General features: G+C 40.8%; 1 pseudogene across 1 annotated transcript in view; it reads left to right on the top strand.

Annotated features, from left to right (window-relative positions):
* Positions 1-6,578: 6,578 nt before the first annotated feature.
* Positions 6,579-25,180, top strand: part of LOC149262641 (ABC transporter B family member 1 pseudogene) — a 126,989-nt pseudogene continuing 108,387 nt past the window's right edge. The window contains exon 1 of the transcript XR_016248383.1: positions 6,579-6,875. The product of XR_016248383.1 is annotated as an ABC transporter B family member 1 pseudogene (transcript). The remainder of the gene's footprint in view (positions 6,876-25,180) is intronic.

Raw genomic sequence — 25,180 nt, forward strand, 5'->3', positions numbered from 1 at the left:
ATCATTATGCTGGGGGCATGCGAACTTATAACAAGCATAGTTTTTTGTTTCAAGCTTGCGTAAACATGAAATTGAATCCGAGCATAGTTATTTTCCTGTGTGAAGCTCATTAAAAAATGAAACAAATCCTCGTCTAATTGAGTCGAGAGTTTGACTAGATCTCATAATTGTTAAGTTGTATATTTAGGTTAGTTATTTCAGTTTTTTGCATAATTTTCTTACAGTTTTAGGTCGAGTCTTTCAAATGATCTCGCAACTGAACCTTCATTCCATCTAGCTATTAATTAATGTACTTAGTTGAATGAAATGAAGCTGGGGGGCATGCGCTCTAGCAATTATGCTTAGGGGGCATCAAGCATAGTTTTCTCTCTGTTTCAAGCTTGTGTAAAAATGAAACTACTTTAAAGCATAGTTTTTCTCTATTTCAAGCTTTTGTAAAAATGAAACCTATCTCGAGTCAAGTTCAGTTATTTTCAAGACTCATTAAACTCATGAAAATCTCAAGATTATTTTGCTATCTTTCATTCTCGTAAAACAAATGAAAATGTCGAGTTCTTTCCGTCTTTTCCTGCTTGTAAATTAAATTGAAAGTCAGCCATATGAGTACATTTTTATCATTTTTTCGAACTCATTAAAACTTACGAAAAACTGAAAACCATGAGTACATTTTTATCATTTTTTCGAACTCGTTAAAACTTACGAAAAAGTGAAACCTTAGAGTCACCTCTAAGCTCTTTTCTGACTCCTAAAACATGAAAAGATCGCCGAGTTTTTCTTTTTAAACTCATTAAAATGGAACTAAAAAGACGGTCCACTTACAGCTCTTTTTCTGACCGTAAAAACATGAAAAGTTTGTCGGATTTTTGTCGTTTCAAATTCGATATTGGTTATAAAACGACGTGTCATTGATCACTTTTTTACTTTTTTGGATCAGAGGCACTAATTACGAAACGTACTCCTTGGTCGTAATGATCAAGCGGTTCTCTCAAGTATTATTTTATACTTTTTCGGGCTTGGGAGACAAAAATTTACGAAAAAGGTCAACCCTGGAGTCTTCTTAAGTTTTTTCAAACTCTCTAAAATTGAAAAACGCCGAGTTTCTCCTATACTGGACTCGTTAAAATTTAACAGTAAAGGAACTATTCAATTACAAACAGGAACGGACCACTCCTTCTTAGGGTTCGAATTTAAACTAAGTTGGACTCATCCGAAGGATGAGTTTATAATCAAGCAAATGTTATCCTCCTCAATCTTGTCAAAAATAAAGAGGTACTTGCCAGAAATGGTGGGGGAAAAGAGAGAAAAATGAGCCTGTTTGTCATACTTTGTAACCACTCTTGAACATGACACTTTTATTCACCTGGGTTGGGAAATCCTTTGCCTAACAGTTGATCAAACCACATTGAAAGTCTTCAGCCAGTTTCTGGGTATTAACTTTGGGTCAATTGTCACCAAACCATCTGCTGTGTCGTTATGTGTTCAAGAGGTCACTGCCAATAAGTCATTCATCTGCAAAATATCTGTCATCCATCTTGCCCATCCCTGAGTCATTCCTTGCAACTAAATTTCTTCAACTTGATATATGATTTCGTGTTTTGGGCTTGTCTACGACGGATCACTTTCTATTGACTTCCGCTCATTATCTAGAAAGATGATCTAGAAATCGTCAGTACCTTGGGATCTGCATTCCTCAATGGTAGGTTTCTCGCCTTCGACAATAGGTTGCATCATTGACCTTCGATCAAAGGATTCCATGACATGTTCGACATCAACACATCTATTCACATCTCATGGATTGTACTGGGTACTTTGAGAGCCATTGACATTACTGGTGGTTTCTCTCACACTTGTTAACAGTTTACATCATTGACTGGTAATCAAGTGGTTTCTACCATGTTTGACTTCAACACATTCATTCGCATGGATAGAATCGTACTATTTCGGGAAGTAGAAATGAAGACCCTGGATCTAGTTTCCGCAATCCAGGCTGCGAGGAATTTTGTATTCATTGTATTGTGGACTATTCATAAACAAATGGCTGCATCCATACTGTGTCCACATGAGTCTATATTTGTGATGTATTACAAGATCATTCCTATATCAGAGCAGTAGTTAGTTTTCTAAGTCAATTTTGATCTGAGAATGGGAATGCCTACCTCAGCGATGATATGATCTCATACATATATCTTGCATTGAATGTTTTCATAGGTTCCGACCGGGCTCTCCACAAGATGATCCTCGAAATGATAAAGTACTTCACTCTTCCTAAATGATAAATTAAATCCTCATCTACTACAGACTTCGCACTTTAGGGGGCAATCTGTTACACGAAAATATCGTCACCATGATTATTTGCAGTCAGTATGGGTCTATCATCACTTGTACTGTCCTCCTAAGCAAGTCTCAGACGTCAGCTCTTCAAGTCAAGCTTTGAAAATGAGAGAAAGACATTGAAAATCAACAAAGCTCTGGTTCCACACTTTCTCTCACTATTGCCTACGGTCCCGCACCCCCTGTTCACAAAAACTGTGGACCTGCCCACTCTGTCCCTAAAGCAGTGGGTGCGGACCCCTATGAAAGTCAAAAAGGCGCAAGTTTATTCTAAAAAACTCACTTTGGGTTAATTCTAGATGATTCTAGAAGGAATTTTGACGTGGATTGGCCGCTCTTAGGTGGTTCATGCATCCCAAAAGAGAAGGAGCTAATCCCTTGATGAGAGGAGCTATCCCTTTGAAGGAGGGCTTTATCCCTTTGAAGGAGGACCTAGTAACTTCCTTCCATTGCACTATAAATTAAGGCATTGGGCTGGTTGCTAGGGAGGTTAGAAGCTAAACATTTTTTAGGGTAAATGCTGGTGGAATTGAGACTTCCTAGTTAAGCTTGAGAGGAGAGATCACATACCTTTTGGCTTCATTAGGAAGAGAGTGAAACTTGTCAAAGTAGAGGAGACTTCTTGTTGGACCCTGGGAGGAGCTTGTACAGCATCAAGGCACAGGTTGTAGAGTTCTTCTTTGATTTGAATTAATACAATCAAATTCATTTTTCGCAACAAATTGTCTTATGTCATTTGTTTCATGAATTCCTTGATCATCATGATAAGTATGCTTTATGATATTGGCTTTTCAAGTGCTATTTAATTTGTTTGCTTGTTTGTGTTTGCAAATTCACTACAAGGGAGCTCATTTGGATCAAAGGAGCGAGGCTTCCACAAACTTGCATTGGACCCAAGGTAGGCCTAAACCACTTCTTTGCCTTTATTTATAAACTGCATATTTAGAGAAAGATAGAATTTGATTGGCTTGCTTGTCACTAGATATCATTAGATACTAGGGAGGTCGGTCTTGTTTGCAAGAACGACTCATTCCGTGTGAGAGGTACCTTAGAGCTTGCATGCCTCAATGGCAAGTGCTTCACACCTGACGGTCGACTTTCATCATTGGTCATCGATTGGGTGATTCCACGAGTGTTCGACTTCAGCTCCTTTTTCACACTTCGTGGATTGTGCTGGATAGTACCTTGAGAACCATTGGCATTATTTGTGGTTTCTCTTGTGCTTGTTAACGGTTGTCATCATTGACCAGTAATCAAGCAATTTTCTATCATGCTCGACCTCAGCACATCTACTTGCATGCTATAATTTGTACTATGATCGGATGGGTTCAAGACCCCAAACTCGGATTACACATGTTCGGGCTACGTATATATGTTCGTGATTACATGACTCATTGATGGATGGCTGCGACCATACCTGAGTCTTCATGGATGCCTGCAACCATACCTTTTATCACTATCATGGTATTATTAGCTGGATGGCTGCATCCATACCACAGACCTAGTTTGTATGTCTTTTGGATGGCTGCGCCCATGCCTAGACTACATGTATTTCATTATCAGAGATATCAGTTGTACTTGCGTGTAGGTTCTTCCAGATGGTGTTCCAGCTCAGTCAGTTTTGTAAAGCATTTCACCCCTCCCACTCTCTCGGGCTTCATACTTTAGGGGGCATCTATTACACAGTAATTTTTCACTGCCTTCACTCCAGTCCTTCTACTGTGTCATGTGTCCAAGTCAAACATGCTCATATTGAACAAATGCTCTCTTGTGCTGCCAAATGACCCATTTTTCGTAAGTTATCTGCCTCATCGTGACTGTGGACTTAATATATGCGCTTAAGGGTGCTCATGAATAGTCCAGCCGCACTGCCATTTCAGAAGTACATCTAATTCCTGTGATGGTCTGATTTTATGCTCCAGCGTGTGGTTACGTATTATCTTTAGCGATGACCTGACTGGCTACATTGCTTACTAGCGATGTCAGTGCCAGATATCAGTTATTCACTCGCGATGATCCAGATTGGGTGAATTTGTTCCAACGGTCGGCCTTCTGGATGACTCCAGACCTGGTTGTTGGCATAGTTTGTATCACCCTCCTTTCTTTGGCATGGTAGTTCCAACCATTGTGCTACCTTCCTTGGGGATGAGCTCACTCTTCCACCTTTCATGGAGACTCCTTCTCCTATTTAAACTCTCATCATTGCTATGCATTTCTAGTTTTTTGGATAGTTGGCTAGTTGAGCAGTGTTGTTAGAATTTGTGAGTTTTCTAGATAGCTGGTGTGAGTGTGACAAGTGTGGGATTGTTGATAGCTTGTGGAAGGTTGTGAAGTGCCCTTAATTTTGTGTAAAACTTATGAGTGAGAGAGATTTTGTATGTTGGGAGATCCATCTTCAAAGAGTGAATGCTTGAGGAACATGCTGGCTGGATCCCTCTGAGAAGGCTTGTGACATCAAGACTTTGGTTGTAAGCTTACCCTTATTTCATTATTAATACAATCAATGATGTTTCCTATATCTTGTACGTAATTTATTTGATAGCTCATGACTTCTTGACTTTGTGAGTAAATAGATCATTGTTGTTTTCCAGTTACGTGCTTTATTGTATTTCCTTTGCATTGTTTCAGGTTGATCACTCGTTAAGGAGAAAGAAGCGGAAGCTGGAGCAGCGCAACGGAACGCCATCGACCACCAGCTGAGGTATGCCTCCAACCATGGTTTTTTAAGGAAAGCTATTGTTGATCTGTCCTTGTTTGTGACTAGACCCACTCTAGGGCTAGAGGGGTTGACTCTGTCCGCAGAGGGAACACTTTCCTGCATCACAAGGAGTATCAATGACTTCTTTCTCTGTTGTCTGATTAGACATAGCTTGATAGCCCCTGGTTTGAGTAGCGATCGAGATAGGTGTTGAACCTTGCATCATGAACACTTGGGAACCTGAGGAAGTAGAAGACTGAAGCTGGTCTACCAATTGGGTCTAATGTGACAGAAAGGGTTTTCTTAAGACAGCTAGAGTCCCTTTCAATAAGTGACTAACTTTAGATCATCAGGGACAATCCTTAGTGTAATGATCCTCCTTATAGATGAGGCAAGGATACTTTGGGTTTCTTCGTGGAGTGTCATCAACATAATACTTAGGAGGGTCCTGTTTTGGGGCATTAGCTTTGGCCTTTCCTTTTCCCTTCTTTTTACCTTTAGAGGATTTATCTACTGCAATAGACTGGACAACATGAACCTCAGAGGTTTTACCAAGACTAGATGAATTCTTATAGGGATTAGTGGAACTAGTGTCTGAGACTGATTTCTACCTTCGAATAAGCTTTCACGGGAGCCCAAGACATGGAACCAATCACACCGTCTACAGGTGGTGTATCCGAAGACTTCGATGTTGTCAGATCTGATGATGGTCTCAGAGCATCAAGTAACATCTCATATAATATGTCAGATTGTGAATGAACTATGTCTAAAAACTAGGCACAGGTAATAACTTTCTTTTCTGTAACACATCCACCCATGGCTATCTCCTTAGCAATTTTTTTAACGAATGATTTTGTGAAACATTCTGTCAATAACTCATCAGCAATCTCAAACTTGATGAGGTGACGTTGACGTCTCCATTCATGGATATGTTCAGAAATGTGGGTCGCGGTGTCTTGCTTAAGTGATGTAAGAAAATGGGTGTCAGTTTCATAGCGAACCGACAGCTGGAAATGAGTGAGGAAAGCCATAGCGAGAGATTTGAAGTCACCGTAGGTACCTCGAGGCAGTACGGTGTACCACTTAGTGGAAACACGTATGAGAGTCCTTTAAAAGAGTTGAAAACAAATAGAATCATCGACATATGAATTGGAGGACCACCAGAGGTGATATGTCATCACATGGGCTTCCGGAACCTCCTTTGCTTTTCCCTCAAATTTGGGGCAATCGCTCGGAATATTCGTTGGAACTGGAGGCTAGTACGACGAATGAAAAATCGCATCATTTGTGAGCCTTGAAACATCGGGCAGCTCCAATGTAGCCAAGAAAGGAAATTGTGTGTTAAATGGCATATAGGGCCTTTAAGGAGACCCAAACTGCGGAGTCCACCCTTGTTGGTAATGATTTTTCCCCCATAGTGGCAGATTTTTTCCATATGGAATCTGATTTTATCCCCACTGAGGGTTACCTTTTCCATAAGGAAGATACGGTCCTGGTTAGGTTTGATACTGCCCTGCCATAAGCCACTAATGAGCATTGTACATGACATATGGGTTATAAGGTTGTTGAACCTGTTGACCCTGGACGTAAGGATTTTCAACCTACTGCTGCAGGGGTTGACCTTGACCTTGCAATGGATGACCTTGCTAATACGCATATAAGGCTTGCTACTGCCAAAGCTGACCTTGTTGCTGCAAAGGTTGTTGTGACTACTACAAAGGTTTCCCTTGCAGTTGTAGCAGTTTTCATTGCTATTGCAATGCTTGCCCTTGCTACTACAAAGATTTCCCTTGTTGTTGCGAAGGTTTCCCTTGTTGCAGCGAAGGTTGTCCTTGTTGCTTCAAGGGTATCTGGATAGTTCCCGGGGTTATACCCTGAGGGTATTGATAGTTCCCAAATTTCATCTAGCCATATCCACCAGGCACAATGGATTGGCCAGGCTAAACATAATTCCCATCTTAAGGAATGTAAGGTAGATTTACCATAGATTGCGAACCATTCGGGACATATGCCAGTTGGAATGGAACCTGATCTGAATTGGATCCTAAACCCTCTCTAAGATTTCATAAAATCATTCAAATTATGCCAAATAGATTCAAGTCTTAGAAAGACCAAGCTATCAGAAGGAATCCTCATGACAGTTGCAATTGTGATCAGCGCGCAACAACGAGGACCCTCAGTCGAGTGCACAGACCGTTGGCCCATGGTAACACGCGCTGGCACAAATTGGCAAAAACCAGAGGCTAATTCAAGAAACATGGGTGGTTTTTGATACGCGATTAGTGCTAATTGCGTATCGCAAGGCGTACCCCTCAGTGAAGGAAATCCCCAAAATGCCCGAACCCGAAATGGCTATGAAATGCAGAAAAGTAATAAATTCGGTTCTATGGATTCCACAAAACCGGCAGGATATCAAAATGCCTCGAGGCGGTAAGTAGTTTTGGCCGAGCCCCACCTGATGCCACACACTGAGTGACACGCGTCCGGCAGAAGAGAGAGAAAACCACTCACATCGGGCGGGTAACCATTGAGCTAATTATTCGCCCGATATGCACAATGACCATAGGATTTGGGGGGTCCAGATCAACAGCAAAGGTGCGTCTCGATGAATGACCAGATTTGACATATGATAAAGAAAGATTATATGTGATTTGAAGTCCAACATGGACAATTCGTTGGCAGGGATTCGTATTTCGTAGGCAATCTTGGAGCAAATGGAAATAACAACCATTCAAATGTGTCCAAGGAACCTGACACACTCACCCATTGCGGAATAGGTGGTCACCTCCCTGTGAAGCATTACACAGTGATGATGATGTAGAACAGGGGAGTTCGAACAGACAGGGGAAGGAAAACTAAAACGTCGAGAAGCAGAAATGAACGGACAGAAAGCGGAGTAGCTTTAAAGCCATGAATTGACAGAGACAGAGGAGGTGAAAAGCAGGAAAGAGAGTTAGTTAAGAATAGAGAGAAGAAGCCGAGCTGACCGAAGGGCAGCATCAAGCCAAATAGAGCCAGAGAGAGTCAGAGAGTTTTTGCACTCGAGGGAAAGCTTGAAAGGTTCAAGTGAGCTCCTCGGCATAGGCCTGTCATGTATGAGTTTCAGATTGGGCTCATACTACTGTGACCAATAGAGGTCAAGTACCAGTAAGGAGAGTCTGTGTACTCAAATCCTACTGATTCATATCTTTTGAGTGAGACTCAAATTCAGCTCACTGTTGTAAAGAAACTCTGCTTTGAAAACATAATAGAGAGGCCACCACTAAAGGCTGGACCAGGAGACGTAGCTCAGGAGCATTGGGTGAACTCCTTATTAAACTTGTTGTGTTTACATGTTTCCCTGTTATGTTTTCTCTAACTGCCTTAGTGTCTATGTATTTCACAATATTATCGATCCATTGCATAAAGTAACATAGGCACATCCATGCACATGATACTATTAGACCTTTAATTCTTTGTCCCGGATAAATTCCAGATCAGGTGGTATCAGAGCTCTAGGTTACTAAGGTTAGACAAGCTTGTGCTGGATTTTGTTGTTGAATGTTAACTAGATCAAAGCTTAAATTAGGAGAAGGAGAGTTGGTTGAAGCTAACCCTAAAATTGGAAGAGTCCGCTCTAAGAGGAAAATGTCAAAAGAAAGTCCCTTAGAATCAGACCCTTAGTTCATGGATAGTTTCATGACCATGAGAGCCATGGTAGAGGAAATGTATAGAGAGTTTAAGAAAGGTAGAGAGGAAGGTGCATCAAACTCCAAAAGAGATAAAGGAGCAGAAGAATATCTCCTCCATGACCACTCTAAAGGAAAAGGGAAAGAAGAAAAACTTCCCACACGTCCTAGTAGCCCTGAAAACAAAAATAAGACATCCATGATTAAATTAGATGTTAAATTTGATTTACCAATATATGATGGAGAGTTGAATGCAGAGAAGCTAGATAATTGGATTTGACATATTGATTTTTATTGCAGAGTGCAGAGCATTGATTCAGACAGTAGTAAGATTTAGCTGACCAGCCTACGCCTTGGAGGCACTGCCTTTGTATGGTGGGAAGGCAGGACACAAGCTGACATGAAGAAGCATGGTAAGATTCTTTCTGTCTGGAGTGAATTTTTTTCTACAATTAAAAAGAAATTCTGTCCACTAGCCTATATGCAGCAAGCCATGATGAGCTAGCAAACTCTTCGCTAATTGAAAGGTCAAAGTGTACAAAGTTACACTCAAGAATTTAGGAAAAGAGATTTGATTCTAGGAATTTATGTAGACTCACCTGAAACTCTGCTGAAGTATATAGGTGGTCTACAGCTACTTAAGACACACAATTATCATGTTTAATCCCACTAGCATAGATGAGGTATCTATTCAAGCTACACATCTAGAGGCTAGATGAAAGAATGTGAACCCAGAAGTTGGGGATCATCAAAACCATTTCAAGCAAGAATAAGGAGAAAAGAAAACAAAAATGGAAAGAGAGGAAGGCCAATACTATACAAAAGACCAAGTCTTCCTGCACTCACTGTAAGAAGGATGGGCATGATGATGATCACTGTTGGATCCTGCATCCGGAGCTCAAACCCAAGAAGTTCGAGGGCAAGAAGAATACGACTGTTGTAGCTATTCAAAAGGATTTGGGGTTAGACTCAAGAGACAAAACAAAAATCGCAACCACAGGTATAAAAGGTAAAAATTCTAAAGCATCTACTAGTAATTCTGCACAATCTACTGATAATGAAGAAAATGAGAGGAAAAGACATGAGCTTTTTCATATTAGAGTTTTTTCCAAGCATCAAAAGATTGATACTTTGTTTGATAGTGGCTCACAAGTAAAATTAATTTCTGAAGCAATTGTAAAGAAGTTGAGATTACTAACCACACCTCATGAAAAGCCATATCCATTAGGTTGGTTATGTGGTAAAGCACAACTACAAGTGACTAGACAATGTAAACTTAGGTTTTCTTTTGGGTCAGCATTTGTAGATGAGGTTGAGTTAGATATAGTTCCCTTCGATATATGTGGAATTGTTTTAGGAAGTCCTTACTTGTATGATAGAAAAGCTATTTTCTATAGAGCTAAGAACAAGTATCAACTCGTTAAAGATGGAACCGAATATATTCTAAGAGCTCATAAACTCAAGAATAATTATACTCTCATAAAATCAGGGTAGATGAAAAGAATTGTAAATTCACGCAAACAATTTTTACTGATGGTTGTAAAGGAAAAGAAACCTGATGAAACCAACGTACTTGAGGGCTGTGATGCTAAACAACAAACTGATTTATAAAAAGTTGTTTTAGAATATGATATACTATTTCAAGAACCTAAAGGTCTACCACCCAAAAATGAAATATTACATGATATTAATTTGTAGCAAGATGCTCCATTGCCTAACATCGGAATGTATAGGTTGTCCACTTTAGAGAATGCAGAAATCAAGAAGCAGGTACAAGATCTGCTCGAGAAGGGGTTCATCAGACTTAGCACATCACCATGTGGGTATCCAATTGTCTTGGTGAGAAAGAAAGATGGCTCATGGAGAATGTGCATTGATTACCGAGCACTGAATAAGATAACGATCAAAAATCGTTATCCCCTTCCTCACATAGATGATCTATTGGATCAATTAAAGGAAGTTGTTTATTTTTCCAAGTTGGGCTTGCATAGTGGCTACCATCAAGTCAGAGTCACAGAGCAAGATGCATGGAAGACTGCTTTCAAAACAAAGCAAGGATTTTATCAGTGGTTGGTTATGCCTTTTGGCTTAACTAATGCTCCTGCTACTTTCATGAGAGTAATGAATAATGTACTCAGACCTTTTCATGATGATTTTGTCATTGTATATTTGGATGACATTCTTTTATTTAGTAAAACATGGGAAGAACATTTAAAGCATGTTAAGCAAACTCTAGATGTTTTGAAAAAATAAAATATTTATGTTGAGCTCTCAAAATGTGAATTTGGCAAAACATCTTTGAATTATTTGGGTCATATTGTAGGGGGTGGTGAATTGAAGATAGATCCCTCTAAAGTTGCAGTGATTGTCAACTGGCCTGAATCCAAATCTTCTACGGAAGTTAGAAGCTTCCTAGGAGCATCACAATATTGGAGAAAGTTTATTTCTAACTTTTCCTTAATTGCAGCTCCCTTACATGCTTTAACAAGATTGAACAAGGTGTTACAGTGGGGAGGCAAACAGCAGAAAGCCTTCGACACCATGAAAGAAAAGATTAGTACAACACCAGTGATGAGCCCCAAAAATGGATGATTATTTGGGCTCATTCAACTTCCTAATTCGACTTAATCCACCATTCTCATTAGTTTATTGCATGTTTTTTATTATATTTATGCTAATAGAGTGAATTGGGTTAGTCATTATGCCAACAAGTCTAATGTGTGCTTTGTGTAGCCTTTTTGGTCAATTTGGAGACAAAGTCAATGGTTGAAATGAGCACTTGGCAGCCAAATTCGTGGAGAGTATTTTTAGGAAGGTTTTCCCTTCATTTATGGGCCCTTACCTCGAATTCTCCACCATCAGCTCGGAGTTCAAGGGCCACCAAATCAATTAGCACAAGGGCAGCCAAGCAAGTCAAGTAGGACTGTTGTTAACTACAAGTTTTGGGCAGCCGAGCCCCTAAAGTTTAGGAGGACTGTTGGGGTCCTCAATTTGTATAAATAAGAAGGCTTAAGGCCTCATTTGGGTTAGCTAGTAGTTGGCTAATGGTTAGTCATTTTTTAGGCAGAAGTTAGCTAGTTTGTATTTCGATTTTTAGGCAATAGATTAGCTTTGCTTTCAGCTCATTCTCAAGTTCTCCTTGTGGACAGTTTTGATGTAACTCTCCTTTTCTTGCTCAATAAAGATGAATCCAGCTTTGTACTAGCTCTAAATCTCTCTTAGGAGGCTATAGCTCTTGGGGTTGGACCCATCTCAAGCGCCCAATACCTCCTTTGATTATCTTTATGTTTTTTTGCTGCATTCTTAGAATAAAATCTGCTATTTAGATTTAAATATTGTGTTGTTATTTAGGTTGCTTTTGATGATTAAAAAGGTTCTTCATGTTCAGATTTACTTGATAGGTTAATCACAGGGAATATATTTAGAAAAAGGCTACCAAGTACTTTGGATCTCACCTCCCCTTCAATGGAATTATGAGCTGGGACCAATGTAACCTTGCTGCCCACAAAAACACATTCTTTGCTTCACCATGCAATTAATAGTGTTGGATTCTTAGTTTTCGAACTTGATATCAGTTTTGATTGCATTCTTCAGTTTATGATTGCTTAGTTGCATAGTCATTTCACGTATTTCATTTCAAATAAACTTCTGTTCATTTCCTTTTGTTGTTAGGTCAGATTAGAGTAAAGTAACTAGGTCATAGGTTTTATAAGTGTTTGTTTGTTTAGTTTGAAAAACCACTTGCAGAGTACCTGTTATCCTTCCTTACCTGCCCATACTCCATCCAGCCTACCTGCTTCACCCTTCACTTAGAACCCTTACCTTACATTTGCCTCATCCGCTTACTTTGCCATGATTCTCATATTCTTGTGCAACATCGTTTCATCCCTCCTTGAACAGATCTCACCATCTACGCCACTCCTCAACTCCATCCTCCAAGTCTTGAACTCCCCTACACCCTTATTTCACCTCCATACTCATTCCTCCACCCTTTTTCCTCCATCCATGCTTCAAAACCCCATTTCTGAACATCCTGTAGAAAATTTACAGAACATCCTGTAGAAATCCTAAACATCCTGTAGAACCCCTGCAGATTTCCTGTCGAAGCTCACGAACGAGGTTTCTTGATAGCCAAACTCTGTGAAACTCTCTGGAAGGGTGTTGGGGACTCCTTAGACCCTCTCTGAACCTTCCCGACCTCTTCCAAGCATTTCTCCTCCTTGATCCACCTCTGCACAGTAAAAAATAGTTAAAAGCACATGCATGATAATTCCAACAACTTAATCAAAAATACAAAAAGATGTTTTCTTCAGATAGAGGTAGTCTAGACACATGTATTTTACCTTCATAGAAGTAATGGCATCTCTTTCAGTAGTTTGCATGCTCTCCTTTGCGTCAGTAGGACTAGCTGGTAGAATTAGGGTTTGCTAGGGTTTGCGTTTCTTTTTGGCTTTCAGTTTCTTTTTGCAATTAAATTAGCTTCCTTCGAGTTAGCTTTCATCCATCAATTAAAAAGCTTCTTCTAAGAGCTCATAGAAGTTGGCTTAAGCCCTAGTGGACTTGTGCCAGCTGACCAAGTGACAGCTGCGGCAAGAGTACAACACCGTCGCTTCCAAGTTTGTTACGAACTACCGGGTTGATAAAATTAAAGAAGGGAGTTCCAGGAGTTGTAGCATTATTGCTACAATAATGGAGCTCACCATCTTTTTGGCGCCGTTGCCGGGGAAGCATCAAAGCTTTGGTGATTGCTGCTATTCTTCTATTTTCCACTACAATCTTCTGCTAAGTAGTTTATTTCATTTCCATTATGCAATTTCGTTTATGCAAAACTAGATTAGCATTTCAATTCCGCAATTTCATTTATGCAAGCGTAGATTAGCATTTCAATTCCACAAGCGTAGACTAGCATTTCATTCCTGCAATTTCATTTGAGCAAAATATATTAGTCATTTCCCGCTTTCATTTCAATTCCGCATTTTCATTTCAGCAAGATAGTTAGTTGTAGTTCAATCTATTTTGGTTTTTGCAGGTACAAGCAGAAAAAAGAAAAAAAACAACCAAAAATCATTCCTTTCATGCCTTGTAGGAGTAGAGATAATTTAGAAAAATATTTGCACAACACCCCCCACTGCTTCACACAGCCAACCTTATCTCTTCTTTGATGGTTGTGATTAAGAAGAAGCCCTAGGTGGACATCAAGGCATCTTTAAAGAACCTCTAGGGGAGAAGAAGAAGAAACCATTCCTCTGGAGAAAATGGCTTCAAGCAGAAATGTTGGGAGCAGTCCCCTGTCCAAAGACGAATTTGAAGATCAGATAGAGGATTTCAAGAGTGATATGAGGCAGTTTCTTGCCAGGAAATTGGATACCCTGTGGATCCAAAAGAAGCAAGAGGAAGCCAAGAGGGCTTTGGTCATTTTCTGTCCCAGGTGCATTAGAAAGCATCCTAGGAACGAATGTCCATCGCACTCCATAGAAGTGTGTTTTGTTTGTGAAAGAGACCATCCTATGAACCAGTGCCCTTCTTTGCCCGGAATTAAAGCTGCATATCAAAGGGCCAAAGGAGCCAGTGAACCACACTATTATATGAACCAAAGGAGGCCTCATGGACCTAGATCTTACTAGCAGGAACTACAAGGGACACCCGAGACCTATTATGACCACTATCAAGCCACTTTCATGCCTTCTTGGGGTCCCCCTGCTCATCCTTCCTGGTTCACACCTTCCCCTTGTTCCTTCACAGATCCATATTATGCCCAACTAGTTGCTCATCCATTTCACTCTTATGCTCAGCCACAGCCTCAGTGGAATGCACCTCATCAAGGGTGGAGGCCCCAGTAAAACTCTCATCCCACTCCTTTGCCTCCACCACCTGCCCAACCACAATTCCATCCACCTCCATCTCAATTACACACCTCCACTCAACTACTCGTAACACCATTTCCAAAACCATACAATGGAGCAGCTCAACCCAATTACAAAGCTGAGGCACAACATGTCCAAGCAACTCCTCTTGAGCTCAATGATCTTCACCATAGCTCAGGAAGAGTATTGCAAAAAAGAGACTATATTGAAAGCATTGAAGGACCACATCAGGCAAAAGAAGATTCAGAAGAGGAAATCAAAGAGCCATGGGCTTTACTTGATGAAGAGAAGACATCAGAAGCAGAGATAAAGAAAGATCCCTCATGGTTACCATCAAATATTCCATGTATTCAAGAGAAAGATCAGCAAAAAGAGGAAGATGAGAAAGTCATGTTAGAAGGTGACATGAAATATGATCCAGATCAGCAAAAGAACCAAGGATATCAGAGCTATATTAAGATATGGTTTCAGAAGGTCACTAAGTTGCAGCAGTACTCTCTTCTTCAGCTATGTTTGATCCCTTCAAAGTCAAATCATTTGGTCTCTGAGATCCGGATAACTGTCAAAGCATGCATTTCAAGCCTCCACATCAGTTTATCTCTAATCTCGATGTGCACATGGCTCCATTGGAAGTATTCTTATACTTGAGAACGATTTTGTTTTTTAAGTAGGGTAGGGTAGAAAGAAGAAAAAAAAAAAGGAAAAAAGAGAAAAAAGAAAAAGAAAAAAAAAGAGGAAAATAGAAATCTAAGGTGAAAACCTCCTTGGAGGCGCCTTAGATTGGCTCATTGATTGAAAACCTCCATGAGGCGGTCAATGGGTTGGGAAAAAAAAGAAAAAAGAGAATAAGATCTCTGGGTGAAAACCTCCCTTGGAGGCGCCCAGGGCAGGAAATTAGGGTGAAAACCTCCATGAGGCGCCCTAGTTGTTTTTCCAAAAAAAAGAGAAAAAGAAAAAGAAAAATAAATCTAATTTCCATTGAATAATTTCAGGTTGCAGCAATGACACTGCAGGTCAGGAGGATCACTCGAAACAAAGACAAAGGAGTTTTTGTGCCTTCTAGAGGAAGTTCTATATTTCTACAGGAAACATCCTGTAGAACCTTCAAGCGAGCCAGATTCGATTTTGGAAGGGGGTCTAAAGCTTGGAATCCATTGGTTATGCCTGCAAGCATCCATGTTCCCATTCCTCACCCTTTTCCATCATCTTTTCCACCTCGTTGTGCTTCTTCATGTGCTTCTACAGGAAGTTCCTGTAGAAATTGTGGGAAGCTAGAAATGGATTTCAAAAAGGTGGTTTGGCGAACATGGTAGCTTCCTCAAGGGTGCAGAAGTCCTCCTGCACTTTTCAAACTCCTCCTCCATCATCTCCATGCCTGCATCACAACCCAAGCTCAATTTTTCATACCATGCAACAAAACTACAAAATGCCTTGAAGCAAAAATACCTAGAACAGAATTTGTTTCTTCCATAACTTGAAAACCATGCATCCATTTAAAAAACCATTTTACAGGGAAGTGTACAGGGGTGATGGCAACATGCCCGAGCAGTTTCAGCCCATTCTGATGCACGGTTTCCAAGAAATCCGCCTCCATCACCATCAGCCATTTTTGCATTTTCTCCATATCCGTGCATCCGTTTCAAAAACTGTTTCATGAGGAGATGCATATGGGTGATAGTAACCTACCCAAGCAGTTTCAGCCAATTCTGATACACGGTTTCCAAGAAATTGATCTCTGAAATTTTCAGCCATTTTCCATTTTTCTCGAAATCTGTGCATCCATTGATCGCGATTTTGCTATGGGAGGTGCATCATGATGATAGGAACGTGCTCAACACGTTTCAGATCGATCTAGTTTACCGTTTGGGAGCAATGGCGAAAACAAGTTCCGGTCCTGTGAAAATTCAGCAGCAGCAGCTTGAAGGTGCAGATCTGAGCATGGAAATGAACTCCTGCAGCATGCATCCGGCTAGAGGACACCTGCACAAGGAAAACAAACAAAAATCATCAGCCAAGCCCTCATGCAACCAAAGAAACCAGTGCATGCAGCAATGACTAGCCACAGCACCTCACAGCAGCCATTTGACTTCCAGGTACGTGACTGAAACTCATTCCTCTAATTGCATGAATGTAATTTAGAAACTGCATGAGCAATGAGATGGTCGGGATTAAAAAAATCGGTGGCCAGCTAACTGACCACCGTCATCCAGTTCAATAGCACTCGGTGGGTGAATGAGACACGTGCGCTCAGCCATCTCAGGAGGGAATTAGAAAACAGGTAGTGATGGATAATTAAACTTCAGCGTGATTGATGGACGAGATTACGGGCAGAGAACAAATAGTTAAGCACTGTAGGGGACCAACAGTTTGCATGGGACAACGCACGTCTCTGCCACCTCACCACAAATCACGCCATAATTAAAAATGCTCAGCTGACTCTCACCACCCGCTGATTAATTTGCACTTGCAACATTCTTAGCTGAAGGATGCATTCTCTGCTCCCACAATCGGTTAACCTATCATCCTCCACTTATTTTTTTTGGCATGTTCAAAATTCTCCCGCATACCAAGATCGTGCAGAGGCACAGAGACATCCTACAGAATCCGACTAGCATTCTACAGGAAGACGTTTTATAGGAAAGTACAGCAAAGTCTTCCAGAGCAGAGAAGCCCAAGTTTTTCTTCATCCAGTTTGAAGCTTGAAGAAAGGTAGGCTCGAAAATACCATTCCCATGCATGAAATTTTAAAAGGTGGTGAATTAGCTTGTTTGAAGTGGGGAAAATTGGAACCAGTCTACCTGTGGGTCAAGAACGGTTGTTTGCTGATATAATACATAGAATTTCTTTTGAATGATGTTGCGTTGTATTCGCCTCCATGGTTCCTGCCAGAAAACTCTCCCCATTTAAATGACAAACCATTGTAACGCTCACCTGTGCACATATGCAATCTCTGTTTTGCGACTGTTACATGGTTGGTGTAAAAATTAGCTCTGTACTCTGTCTGTGAGAGCTTAATTCTTGTTGATCAATCAAGTTTTGGGGAAACAACAGTATTATAACCCGAGAATTGGTGAGAGGAGAGGTACACGCAGTGATGGAACCCTGTCCTAAGAACCAAGGAGAAAAACCACATCTGAATTTCCACCTTAACCAGAGATCAAGCCAAAAATAGGGTATTTTCACCATGCCTGGAGGGTTTATCAGAAAGGAACCCTCGGACTCCAAGAAGTTGAGAGAAACTCCTGAGGTGGTAGGCCTATTTACCCATGAACTCATTAGCCGGGTCACTGGATTGCCATTGGGGATGCCTTGGGATAAGGAGGAAAGGAAGTTGGGCCAAAAGGCCAAAAAGGAATTCTTCCTACCATAAGAGCAGTATTCAGAGGATAAAAATGGGGTCTGGAGAGCTAGCCTACAACCATTTTGGTGTGAAGTCAGCCTTCAAATTATGAAGTATATTACCTGTGAGGGGCGATTTAGCATTTTGTATGGTTATCACTTCCACTTGTTAATAGAGCTCAGGCACACGATGTATTTTCCCTCAAAACAAAAAAATTGAGCATTCCATACTTCCTCCTATAGCCATTGGTTGAGTGTAGCACGAAACTTAAGGAGGGAACAACCGACCAGCTGGTCCATCATGGGCTTATCAAGATCCTTGTAGAAGATGCCCTATTTCTTGGGAGGTTTTCCAAAATATGTCCAAGGGTGATGACATCCAGTCTGTGGCCGAAGAATTCACCTCATCCAGCAGCGAGGACAAGGAGCACATCGAGGCAGAGAGGAAAAGAAAGGGGAAGAAAGTTAAGGGTAAGAAAACCCAGGGCAGACCATCACAGGAAAAATCACAGGAGAAGCCACAGGAAAAGCAAGGAAAAGGACAAGTTGTTGAGACCAAAGCTACGGGGGAAATAAAGACACAAATGCCAAGGGAGAAACGATTGCAAACACGGGCAGAGAGGACTGAGAATGTCCAAACAAATAAGGGCACACCCAAGGCAACCAAAACACAAGTCAAAGAGAAGGCTCCCCCAGCTAAGCAAGCCAAATCAAGGAAAATTGTTTCTACAGGAAGCCAACTTACTGCTTCTACAGGAAGCCAGAAAACGGTCTCCCAGCACAAGAAAAAGGGTCCCTACCAAGTTCCCAGGCATCCTCACATCCATCCCCTCCATGAACACTCATTTTTTTCAGGGTTCGAGCACAATCTGGTCATGGTTCAACCTTCTACAGGAAGCTACAGGACTTTCTATAGGAAGTTCTGTATTTTTACCAGAAACATCCTGTAGGAGCCTTTGGGCATGCCAGAATCAATTATGAAGAGGGATTTGAAGCTTCAAGTCTGTTGAGGAGGCATGCAACCACTCTTTTCTTCCACCCTCCAATGGTTTCATCTCCTTTCATATGATTGAATATACTTACACAATCATACCAAGGCTGAGAATTCTCTTGGAAAAGGAGCAGGCAGTGGGAAGAAGCAGAGAGAAAAGCATGGTTTCATGACCGAGAAGAGGAAATCACTTCAGAATTTTGGGATGACAGGGAGGCCGCCAAGGCCATCAAAGATGAGGAGATAGATTGGTTGCTCAGAGGATGAGCAACACTTTCAGTAGGGGGGTGATGATGAGCCCCAAAAATGGATGATTATTTGGGCTCATTCAACTTCCTAATTCGACTTAATCCACCATTCTCATTAGTTTATTGCATTTTTTTTATTATATTTATGCTAATAGAGTGAATTGGGTTAGTCATTATGCCAACAAGTCTAATGTGTGCTTTGTGTAGCCTTTTTGGTCAATTTGGAGACAAAGTCAATGGTTGAAATGAGCACTTGGCAGCCAAATTCGTGGAGAGTATTTTTAGGAAGGTGTTCCCTTCATTTATGGGCCCTTACCTCGAATTCTCCACCATCAGCTCAGAGTTCAAGGGCCACCAAATCAATTAGCACAAGGGCAGCCAAGCAAGTCAAGTATGACTGCTGTTAACTACAAGTTTTGGGCAGCCGAGCCCTAAAGTTTAGGAGGATTGTTGGGGTCCTCAATTTGTATAAATAAGAAGGCTTAAGGCCTCATTTGGGTTAGCTAGTAGTTGGCCAATGGTTAGTCATTTTGTAGGCAGAAGTTAGCTAGTTTGTATTTCGATTTTTAGGCAATAGATTAGCTTTGCTTTCAGCTCATTCTCAAGTTCTCCTTGTGGACAGTTTTGATGTAACTCTCCTTTTCTTGCTCAATAAAGATGAATCCAGCTTTGTACCAGCTCTAAATCTCTCTTAGGAGGCTATAGCTCTTGGGGTTGGGCCCATCTCAAGCGCCCAATACCTCCTTTGATTATCTTTATGTGTTTTTGCTGCATTCTTAGAATAAAATCTGCTATTTAGATTTAAATATTGTGTTGTTATTTAGGTTGCTTTTGATGATTAAAAAGGTTCTTCATGTTCAAATTTACTTGATAGGTTAATCACAGGGAATATATTTAGAAAAAGGCTACCAAGTACTTTGGATCTCACCTCCCCTTCAGTGGAATTATGAGCTGGGACCAATGTAACCTTGCTGCCCACAAAAACACATTCTTTGCTTCACCATGCAATTAATAGTGTTGGATTCTTAGTTGTCGAACATGATATCAGTTTTGATTGCATTCTTCAGTTTATGATTGCCTAGTTGCATAGTCATTTCACGTATTTCATTTCAAATAAACTTCTGTTCATTTCCTTTTGCTGTTAGGTCAGATTAGAGTAAAGTAACTAGGTCATAGGTTTTATAAGTGTTTGCTTGTTTAGTTTGAAAAACCACTTGCAGAGTACCTGTTATCCTTCCTTACCTGCCCATACTCCATCCAACCTACCTGCTTTACCCTTCACTTAGAACCCTTACCTTACATTTGCCTCATCCGCTTACTTTGCCATGATTCTCATATTCTTGTGCAACATCGTTTCATCCCTCCTTGAACAGATCTCACCATCTACGCCACTCCTCAACTCCATCCTCCAAGTCTTGAACTCCCCTACACCCTTATTTCACCTCCATACTCATTCCTCCACCCTTTTTCCTCCATCCATGCTTCAAAACGCCATTTCTGAACATCCTGTAGAAAAATTACAGAACATCCTGTAGAAATCCTAAACATCCTGTAGAACCCCTGCAGACTTCCTGTAGAAGCTCACGAATGAGGTTTCTTGATAGCCAAACTCTATGAAACTCTCTGGAAGGGTGTTGGGGACTCCTTAGACCCTCTCTGAACCTTCCCGACCTCTTCCAAGCATTTCTCCTCCTTGATCCACCTCTGCATAGTCAAAAATAATTAAAAGCACATGCATGATAATTCCAACAACTTAATCAAAAATACAAAAAGATGTTTTCTTCAGATAGAGGTAGTCTAGACACATATATTTTACCTTCATAGAAGTAATGGCATCTCTTTCAGTAGTTTGCATGCTCTCCTTTGCGTCAGTAGGACTAGCTGGTAGAATTAGGGTTTGCTAGGGTTTGCGTTTCTTTTTGGCTTTCAGTTTATTTTTTCAATTAGATTAGCTTCCTTCGAGTTAGCTTTCATCCAACAATTAAAAAGTTTCTTCTAAGAGCTCATAGAAGTTGGCTTAAGCTCCTAGTGGACTTGTGCCAGCTGACCAAGTGACAGCTGCGGCAAGAGCTAGTACTTGTGCATACAGCATCGTCGCTTCCAAGTTTGTTACGAACTACCGGGTTGATAAAATTAAAGAAGGGAGTTCCAGGAGTTGTAGCATTATTGCTACAATACTAGAGCTCACCAACCAGTACTAGCACTGCTCGATCTTCAGAGACCATTTGAGATTGAAACGGATGCCAGTGACTATGCCATGGGAGCAGTGTTGATGCAGCACGGTAAACCCATATGTTATCATTCTGAGACATTTAATTCTGTAGTAGTTAATTACCCTACATATGATAAAGAATTGTATGCATTAGTAGAGAGTGTGAAAAAATGGAAACATTATTTAATGGGCAAAGAGACAGTTATACATACTAACCATCAACAACTTCAATATTTACACTCCCAAACTAAGTTGCAGCAATCAAGACACTATAGGTGGATGGGTTTTCTACAACAGTTTCATCTTGTCATCAGATATAAAAAGGGCATACACAATAAAGTTGCAGATATGTTGTCCAAACCAATCATAAATGCATCCACTATACTTAAGCATAATTCAGTATTGCATGAAAGCTACATTGAACAGTATGCTCAAGATATAGATTTTAAAGATGTATATGCTACTTTATGTCATGGAAAACAAGTAGAAGAATTGGATTATCATGTTAAGGACCAACTCTTGTATCATTTGGGAAAGTTATGCATTCCTCAAACTGAAAGGGTAAAGAAAATTCGAGAGGCACACACTTCTATAATATCAGGTCACTTTGGTGTAAGTAAAACAGTTTCACAGTTGCAAAGATTTTGTTATTGACCAAAAATGAATGAGATAGTTTCTAGATATCTAAGAGGGTGTACCATGTGTGCTAAAAGCAAGCCGAGCAATAGAAAACTAGGCTTGTACACTCCACTACCAGTTCCTTCTCATCCTTGGGAAAGTGTTTCCATGGACTTTTTTGGAGGACTGCCTAAATCTAGGAAAGGTCATGACTATTTATATGTTGTTGTAGATAGGTTCAGCAAAATGTGTATTTTAATACCTTGTAACAAACAGATTACAGTTGAAAAAATTGCAAAGTTGTTCTTTCAGCATGTATGGGTTCATTTTGGATTACCCACTTCCATTATATCTGATCAAGATACCCAATTTGTTGGGAAATTTTGGTCAAGTATGTGGGAATTTATGGACACTAGACTGAAGAAGAGCACAACTTTTCATTTGCAAACAGGTGGCCAAACGGAAGTGGTCAACAAGACAGTGATCCAGTTGATCAAAGGCTATTGCAGCAAGCATCCCAAGCTTTAGGATGAACATTTATGTTATGTGCAGCATGCTTACAACCGAGCTAAACATTCTTCTACACAGAGATCTCCTTTTGAGACTTGTTTTGGTTTCACACCAAGGTCTCCCTTAGATTTTGTCTTTGGTAAAGACATAGCAGTTGATGGACACAATGATGTGGACAAGGCAACCAAGTTCGTCGAGCAAATCCAAGAGATTAACCAGGCAGTACAGGAATAGCTGGAAAAGAGCCAAGCCAAGTACAAGTCAAGGCATGACAAGCATCAGATGGAGCATAGTTTCTAAGTTGGTGATCAAGTCTGGCTATATATTAGCAAAGACCGAATGCAAGGTGAAGGTAAGAAGTTGAAGCCAATAAGGTATGGACCTTTCAAGATAATTGAGAAAATTGGTGAGAATGATTTTTTCCTTGATTTACCAGCCTACATGCACATCTACTCAGTTGTTAATGTAGACAGCTTGAGATTATTTAAACCTTCGTTAATTGAAGATCCTGAAGAGCAGACTTAATTTCCTTCTATTGATGATTTGTTACCTAAATATCTCAATGAGTTGCAGGAAGATACAGTTCTGGACAGGAGGGTGAGAACTACGTGTAGAGAGGATGTTGAGTACCTAAGGACTGGACTCAAAGGTTCAAATCCAAGCAGTGTGAAATGGATAGAAATTGGGCAAGCAAGGAATCAGTACCCTCACTTGATTGATGCTTAAAAATAAAATTTTGGTGGTCCAAAAGCTTTTTCAGTGGGAAGGTCATGATTTGAATTGGATCCTAAACACTCTCTAAGTTTTCATAAACTCTTTCAAATTATGCCAAACAGATTCAAGTCTTAGAAATATCAAGCTATCAGAAGGAATCCTCATGATAGTTGCAATTGTGATCAGCGCGGAGCAACGAGGACTCTTAGTTGAGCACGCAGACTGTTGGCCCATGGTAACACGCACTGGTGCAAATTGGCAAAAACCAAAGGCTAATTCAAGAATTTGGGGTGGTTTCTGATGTGCGATTAAAGCGCTAATCGCATACCACAGGGCGCCCACTCAGTGAAGGAAAGCCTCGAAGTGCCTGGACCCGAAATGGCTATGAAATACAGAAAACATAATAAATTCAGTTCTGTGGATTCCACAAAACTGGTAGGATATCAGAAGGCCTCAAGGTGGTAAGCAGTTTTGGCTGAGCCTCGCCCGATGCCACACACTGAGTGACATGCATCTGGTGGAAGAGAGAGAAAACTGCTCATACCAGACGGGTAACTGTCAAGCTAATTATCCACTCGATATGCACAATGATCGTAGGATCTGGGGGGTCCAAATCAACGTCGAAGGTGCGTCCCAATGAATGATTGGATTTGATAGATGATAAATCAATATTATATGGGATTTGAAGTCCGACGTGGACGATTCGTTGGCAGGGATTTGTATTTCGTGGGAAATCTTGGAGCAAACAGAAATAATGATCGTTCAAATGTGTCCAAGGAACCTGACACACTCACCCATTGCAAAATAGGTGGCCACCACCCTGTGAAGCATTACACAGTGATGATGACGCAAAATAGGGGAGTTCGAATGCATGGGGGAAGGAAAACCAGAACGCCAGGAAGCGTAAACAAACCAACAGAAAGCAGACTGGCTTTAAAGCCATGAACCGACAGAGACAGAGGAGGTAGAAAAGGAGGAAAGAGAGTTAGTTGAGAAAAGAGAGAAGAAGCCGAGCTAACCAGAGGGCAACATCGAGCCAGATAGAGCCAGAGAGAGTTAGAGAGTTTGTGCACTCCAGAGAAAGCTAGAAAGGTTCAAGCGAGCTCCTCAGCATAGGCCTGTCATGTATGAGTTTCAGATTGGGCTCATACTACTGTGACCAGTAGAGGTCAAGTACCAGTAAGGAGAGCCTGTGTACTCAAATCCTACTGATTCATATCTGCTGAGTGAGACTCAAATTCAGCTCGTTTTTGTAAAGAAACTCTGCTTTGAAAACATAATAGAGAGGCCACCACTGAAGGCTGGACCAGGAGATGTAGCCCAGGAGCATTGGGTGAACTCCTTATTAAACTTGTTGTGTTTACATGTTTGCCTGTTATGTTTTCTCTAACTGCCTCAGTGTCTATGTATTTCGTAATCTTATTGATCCATTGCATAAAGTAACATAGGCACATCCATGCACATGATTCTGTAATACCTTTAATTCTTTTTCCTAGATAAATTCCAGATCAGAACCTAAGGCAAATATGGTTGTTGGTATTGGATGTTTCCTGACCCAAATGGACCAGCAGGGTTAGGAATAGCGCCGTAAAAGGGTTTATTCATTCCAACCATGTAAGTTTGTAATCCACTCACACTAGTTTTGCCAGACGTAATGGGAATATTCAGATCTTTCCCCCTAGGTGGTGGCACATTCTATCCACTTGCTGGAGAGATAGAAGAACTTCATGAGACCTAACCTAAGACAGTTGGTTGAACCAGAAGAGTAGATTGAAATGACGAAACAGGTTGAGACGGAATGGTAGGTTGAACCGGAACTGAAGTGACTGTAGTTTTCACAATCGGTCGAGAGGCCGTGTTCTAAATTAACGGACCTGACATACGCATAGCGTCGGAACACTAGATGGGGTTCTGATACAATGACGAGGCACTAGGAGTGCCCAAAACCAACTAAGCTAGAGAGGTATAACCATGTGAAAATATGGGC

The sequence above is a fragment of the Pinus tabuliformis genome, chromosome 6 (genome assembly GCF_031772625.1).
Source record: "Pinus tabuliformis cultivar Carrire ecotype Pingquan chromosome 6, CPIR1, whole genome shotgun sequence".
NCBI lineage: Eukaryota > Viridiplantae > Streptophyta > Pinopsida > Pinales > Pinaceae > Pinus > Pinus tabuliformis.